This window comes from Schistocerca cancellata, unplaced genomic scaffold (genome assembly GCF_023864275.1).
Source record: "Schistocerca cancellata isolate TAMUIC-IGC-003103 unplaced genomic scaffold, iqSchCanc2.1 HiC_scaffold_892, whole genome shotgun sequence".
Taxonomy (NCBI): domain Eukaryota; kingdom Metazoa; phylum Arthropoda; class Insecta; order Orthoptera; family Acrididae; genus Schistocerca; species Schistocerca cancellata.
In genome coordinates, this window is record NW_026046902.1 from 22,501 (window position 1) to 29,298 (window position 6,798).

At 56.0% G+C, this 6,798-nt stretch overlaps 1 non-coding gene across 1 annotated transcript in view; it reads right to left on the reverse strand.

Annotated features, from left to right (window-relative positions):
- Nucleotides 1–1,625, reverse strand: part of LOC126148657 (small subunit ribosomal RNA) — a 1,909-nt gene extending 284 nt beyond the window's left edge. Inside the window, exon 1 of the ribosomal RNA XR_007530630.1 lies at nucleotides 1–1,625. This exon is cut by the window's left edge and continues 284 nt beyond it. This is a non-coding gene — a ribosomal RNA (small subunit ribosomal RNA).
- Nucleotides 1,626–6,798: the final 5,173 nt, after the last annotated feature.

Below are 6,798 nucleotides of genomic sequence, written 5' to 3' on the forward strand. Positions count from 1 at the left end.
GGGTTACCCCGACCTTTCGGCCTAGGAAGACACGCTGATTCCTTCAGTGTAGCGCGCGTGCGGCCCAGAACATCTAAGGGCATCACAGACCTGTTATTGCTCAATCTCGTGCGGCTAGAAGCCGCCTGTCCCTCTAAGAAGAAAAGTAATCGCTGACAGCACGAAGGATGTCACGCGACTAGTTAGCAGGCTAGAGTCTCGTTCGTTATCGGAATTAACCAGACAAATCGCTCCACCAACTAAGAACGGCCATGCACCACCACCCACCGAATCAAGAAAGAGCTATCAATCTGTCAATCCTTCCGGTGTCCGGGCCTGGTGAGGTTTCCCGTGTTGAGTCAAATTAAGCCGCAGGCTCCACTCCTGGTGGTGCCCTTCCGTCAATTCCTTTAAGTTTCAGCTTTGCAACCATACTTCCCCCGGAACCCAAAAGCTTTGGTTTCCCGGAGGCTGCCCGCCGAGTCATCGGAGGAACTGCGGCGGATCGCTGGCTGGCATCGTTTATGGTTAGAACTAGGGCGGTATCTGATCGCCTTCGAACCTCTAACTTTCGTTCTTGATTAATGAAAACATACTTGGCAAATGCTTTCGCTTCTGTTCGTCTTGCGACGATCCAAGAATTTCACCTCTAACGTCGCAATACGAATGCCCCCGCCTGTCCCTATTAATCATTACCTCGGGTTCCGAAAACCAACAAAATAGAACCGAGGTCCTATTCCATTATTCCATGCACACAGTATTCAGGCGGGCTTGCCTGCTTTAAGCACTCTAATTTGTTCAAAGTAAACGTGCCGGCCCACCCAGACACTCAATAAAGAGCACCTTGGTAGGATTTCAACGGGGTCCGCCTCGGGACGCACGAACACGCACGAGGCGGTCGCACGCCTTCGGCTCGCCCCACCGGCAGGACGTCCCACGATACATGCCAGTTAAACACCGACGGGCGGTGAACCAACAGCGTGGGACACAAATCCAACTACGAGCTTTTTAACCGCAACAACTTTAATATACGCTATTGGAGCTGGAATTACCGCGGCTGCTGGCACCAGACTTGCCCTCCAATAGATACTCGTTAAAGGATTTAAAGTGTACTCATTCCGATTACGGGGCCTCGGATGAGTCCCGTATCGTTATTTTTCGTCACTACCTCCCCGTGCCGGGAGTGGGTAATTTGCGCGCCTGCTGCCTTCCTTGGATGTGGTAGCCGTTTCTCAGGCTCCCTCTCCGGAATCGAACCCTGATTCCCCGTTACCCGTTACAACCATGGTAGGCGCAGAACCTACCATCGACAGTTGATAAGGCAGACATTTGAAAGATGCGTCGCCGGTACGAGGACCGTGCGATCAGCCCAAAGTTATTCAGAGTCACCAAGGCAAACGGACCGGACGAGCCGACCGATTGGTTTTGATCTAATAAAAGCGTCCCTTCCATCTCTGGTCGGGACTCTGTTTGCATGTATTAGCTCTAGAATTACCACAGTTATCCAAGTAACGTGGGTACGATCTAAGGAACCATAACTGATTTAATGAGCCATTCGCGGTTTCACCTTAATGCGGCTTGTACTGAGACATGCATGGCTTAATCTTTGAGACAAGCATATGACTACTGGCAGGATCAACCAGGGAGCTGCGTCAACTAGAGCTGAGCAGCCGGCCGCCCGGGAGTGTGTCCCGGGGGCCCGCGCGAACACGCAAGCGTCCGCTCAATTATTCTGCAAACAGGAGGAGGCTGAGCTCCCCTGCACAATACACCTCGAAACCCTCTCAGGTCCCGGCGGCGCGCAGCGCCGTCCTAAGTACTTGGTCGGGTTCGAGAGAGGCGCAATCGCCCGGAGTTAGGCGAGTAGACGCTTTAGGTGCGACCACCCGTGCTCCCAACTGAGCTTGCCGCTGCCGACAGAGGCCCGGGAGCGTGCTGTCGTGGCATTGCCGGCGGGAGACAACACGCGCCACCTACGGTGACCGGCAGCTCCAACGCCAGCGCCACAGAAGGGCAAAGGCCCCACGTGGGTGCCGAAGCGAACTCTCCCAGCACAGCGCACGTGCCAACACGTCTGCACAACTGCGATACAAACCACCAGCGAGAACCGCTGGGGCGACCGAGCAGCAGACGGCGTCGCGGCGCCGAGTGCCGGGCGGCGGCGCATCCTCAACGCACACAGTCCTCAATCGGACCAGCACACTGCAGATGTCCACCGCGCTTCGCACCGGGCCGGCGAGGACCCACTTTGGCTGCACGGCGCCGCGCGCAGGGTGCCCCGGCGCGCAGCTGCGCCGCCTGCCGCGTCCGTCGGCCGGCGCGCCTGCCACTGGGCGCCCCCACCAGCCGGCTGTAGCGCGTGCGCCCACGCACCGCGCGGCCAGCACGCCGGGCGGCCCCCCCCTCACCGGCCGGGGACAGTCCCACCCACCCACAGCCGCGTATCGCTTCACACCCAGATCCACATTCACGTTCATTGGTGTGGTGGGTATCGCTGACACAACCGCGTCATAGCTGTACCGATCGTTGCCCTCACAGATGTACCTCCAGCAAGATCAACCGCACCACAACGGGTTACCAGTTGTTCATTTGCGTAACGTCACCAGTAAACGTACACGTCCACGTCCATCCCCGTTTGCAAAGTCAACTATTATTGCATGCCTGCCTGTCAGGTGTCAAGACACACTACATCCGCTCACATCCACGCAACAAAATGTGCCCGACTAGAGGGCACGTGGAAGGTGCCCCCGTACGTATGCGATGTCCATTGCGCGACGAACTGTCAACCGGCCTCTGTAGCATGTCGCAGATGTGGAACGCGGGACACCGTGCTATCACATTGTGTGAGAAGAGACTACTATGTCTGCATACACGCGCCACTACATGAACAGACGGCTCATGCTGATCGCCATCCACTGCGTCCATTACTCCCACACGTCTCTATGGCGTACCACACTGCAATACAGCTGTTATGGGGAGATGACACGTAGCTGTGTACACAACATTCTGAGCGGGTTGCGGTTGGACAACAATACATTAATGTAACGTGTCATATGCCATTTACAGAGCAGGTTAAGGCACAACGTGGGTTAGGTTAAGGCACAACGTGGGTTATGTTAAGGCACAACGTGGGTTATGTTAAGGCACAACGTGGGTTAGGTTAAGGCACAACGTGGGTTAGGTTAAGGCACAACGTGGGGTAGATTGCGGCACAACTTGGGGTAGATTGCGGCACAACTTGGGGTAGATTGCGGCACAACTTGGGGTAGATTGCGGCACAACTTGGGGTAGATTGCGGCACAACTTGGGGTAGATTGCGGCACAACTTGGGGTAGATTGCGGTACAACTTGGGGTAGATTGCGGTACAACTTGGGGTAGATTGCGGTACAACTTGGGGTAGATTGCGGTACAACTTGGGGTAGATTGCGGTACAACTTGGGGTAGATTGCGGTACAACTTGGGGTAGATTGCGGTACAACTTGGGGTAGATTGCGGTACAACTTGGGGTAGATTGCGGTACAACTTGGGGTAGATTGCGGTACAACTTGGGGTAGATTGCGGTACAACTTGGGGTAGATTGCGGTACAAATTGCATTACATTGCGGTGCAAATTGCGTTACATTGCGGTGCAAATTGCGTTAGGTTAAGGTGCAACACAGGTTAGGTTAAGGTGCAACACAGGTTAGGTTAAGGTGCAACACAGGTTAGGTTAAGGTGCAACAGAGGTTAGGTTAAGGCGACATAGGTTAGGTTAAGGTGCAAGATGGGTTAGGTTAAGGTGACATAGGTTAGGTTAAGGTGACATAGGTTAGGTTAAGGTGACATAGGTTAGGTTAAGGTGACATAGGTTAGGTTAAGGTGACATAGGTTAGGTTAAGGTGACATAGGTTAGGTTAAGGTGACATAGGTTAGGTTAAGGTACAAACTGGGTTGTGTTTTGGTACACATTGCGTTGTAGTACAGTACACGTTAGGTTTGGGTACGGTACACATTGTGGTATGGGATGGCGTGTTGGTGGGGGGGGGGGGGGGGCGGGGCGAGGTTCGTTCATATTGACCGTAGGAAGTGGATGCCCGAGGCAGCGTCAGTGTGTCAAAGGAGGTATGTCACGTTGGGATGCGCTTTTCGGTAGTGAGAGGGGGCGCGCCGTGTCCGAGGTTGCGGCAGACCTGTGTGTTTCATTCCTGCCAGTGTGTTTGTTCTGTAAGACGAGGCAGTGTGGTGATGTTGGGTGCACCCCTGTGTGGGACATGTGTGGGTGTTGGTGGCTTATCTGAGCAATTGTGGTTGTCGGACGAGTGGGATATTCTGTTTTATGATTGGACCTCGTGGCCTGGTTATCATAGTCTGGTTGGTGTACTGTGGCGGATAGGATGCACCGGACGTTGGTCCATGGTGGTGCTTAATTATTGCATCTGTGTCTGTTACAGGCAGAGAGTAGTGTGTGATAGAGTGTGTGGGTGACGTGTGGTTCCTTTTGTTTGCACAGACGTTCAGCATGTATAGGGGCATTTGCGTATTTGATCTATCTATGTGGGCCTGCATAGTTTACTGAGCAGTGCTGCGAGGTGACTGAACTACGAGCGACGTACTCATTTACAGCGGAATGGTTGCCTTCTACCAAAGATGGCGTATCGACTCTACGACAGCGTTGGCACCGCAGGAAGCGGTGTCGTAAAATGGCCCCCACACCGTCATCGTTGTGCGGGGTAGTGACCGTCTATATTGTGAGAGGAGTCCTGTTTGCCACTGGGCGTGGGGTCTCGCGTCCTGCGGTTCAGTGCCCCCAGGGAAGCGCGCGGACGTGGTGCTGCTGCTGCTGTAGCAAGCGAGCTACTTAGAGCATGTATAGGGACAGCGGGAATATGGCATATTGGATATAACTCTTCATGAAACGCATGATATAGGGGTGGATTGCACGTTACGAGTGCGGGAAGAGTCCGCCGTTCATCCGCTGGAGTTGCGATTTGGGCGGTTGGGGTGGGGCACTTGCGGGTGCGGGTGCGAGTGGAGTGGAGCGGAGCGATGATCGGTCGACGACTTCGTGCGGCGCAGGCACTGGCGTTGGGGCTCCTGTGGTGGACAGATGATGCAGGCTTTGTGGGTGGCGTCGGAAAATGGGCACTGTGGGCCCTAGCGATGTGTCGTCGTCGGCTTGTCGTCTCATAGATGGCAGTATCGTCGGTGCAGCAGGCCATGTTGCGGGAGACCTGCAGATGGCGGTATTTTTGGTGGTGCGCTCGACATGGTGGACGTAGTGTCGTCCGATTCGCGTAGATGGAGCTATTGCATGTGGTTTCGTCACATTGTCATAGATGGCGGTGCCGTGTTTTGGAGGTATGGTTGGCGTAGTTTCGTTCGATTCCTGTAGATGGAGGTGTCGTTTCTGGGCCGGATGGCAATGTAGTTTGGTCACATTCCCATAGATGGCTGTGTTGCGCCTGTGGGCGGCGGTGTCACCATCGTCCCATAGAGGTCGGCATGGTGTCTTCACGAAATAAGACGCCTGGGTATCCCACAGATGGCGGTATGGTCTGTTTATTGTGGACGTTGCCGTCGTCGGGACCAGAGGGCGTGCGCGAACCGTTGACCATGCGTTATTCACGGAAGAACACGTCGTACTATTTTCCTACCCTCCCGTTACTCGTTCTAGATCTATAACACTGCCCAGCGTTGCAAATACATGAAAATCATACACGCCCTCAACGAAATGATGTTCACATCTGTCCAACGGGACAGAACAATTGACGACGTCAAAGACATGCATACAGCGCTGAGGCACCCCTACAGACTTATCACCACACACACTAACCGCCCCGGGGACTTGCCAACGACACACCCTATCCCAAGTCTATTTTCTTGCGGAGCATCATGTCTTATTATATTTTATTTCACATCCATAGATTAGAGGTATTGTAGTTCACCGTACCGCGGTGGACGCTATGTTACCACACGGCGCTGGGGCCGGCGAACACTCACCGTCGCCTGCCGGGCACCGCGACCGCCGCACGGCACCCCCCCGACGCCGCCGCCTCCACGCGACGCTCCGACCGGTGGGCCGACACCGCCCGTCCGGCACCCATCACCGGCTGACAAAGCGCTACGCTGTAGCGCGGCGGACCACACCGCGCCCGGCCGCCGCCACCGCCGCCGCCGCCTACCCCGCGCGCACGGAGGCGGCACCCATCGCAGCGCCCACGCCAGCGGCAAGGGGCCCGCAAACCGATACGCCTCAGTCCGCCGCACCCAACGCAGCGCCCTGGGTGCGGCGCGCCCGGCCGGACCGATACGCCCCGCGCTGCGAAGCACAAAGCAACAAAATACACGTGCCCCTGGCGCCCAGCCGCGGGGGTCTCGTCTCGCGACAAGACGAATCCCCCAAGCTAGGGCTGAGTCTCAACAGATCGCAGCGTGGCAACTGCTCTACCGAGTACAACACCCCGCCCGGTACCTAAGTCGTCTACAGACGATTCCGAGTCCCGACATCGAAATATAGACACCCATGGTCGACCGGTAGGAGCAGGGCGGCGCCGGGAACAGATCCCAGACAGCGCCGCCCGAGTGCCCCGTCCGGCAAACAAGTTGGGCCCGTACGGCGCGGCGCCACGTGGGTCGACCGCGCCTAGTAAAGTCACGTATTTTCGAGCCTTTCGACCCTCGGGACTCCTTAGCGATATCGTTGCCACAATGGCTAGACGGGATTCGGCCTTAGAGGCGTTCAGGCTTAATCCCACGGATGGTAGCTTCGCACCACCGGCCGCTCGGCCGAGTGCGTGAACCAAATGTCCGAACCTGCGGTTCCTCTCGTACTGAGCAGG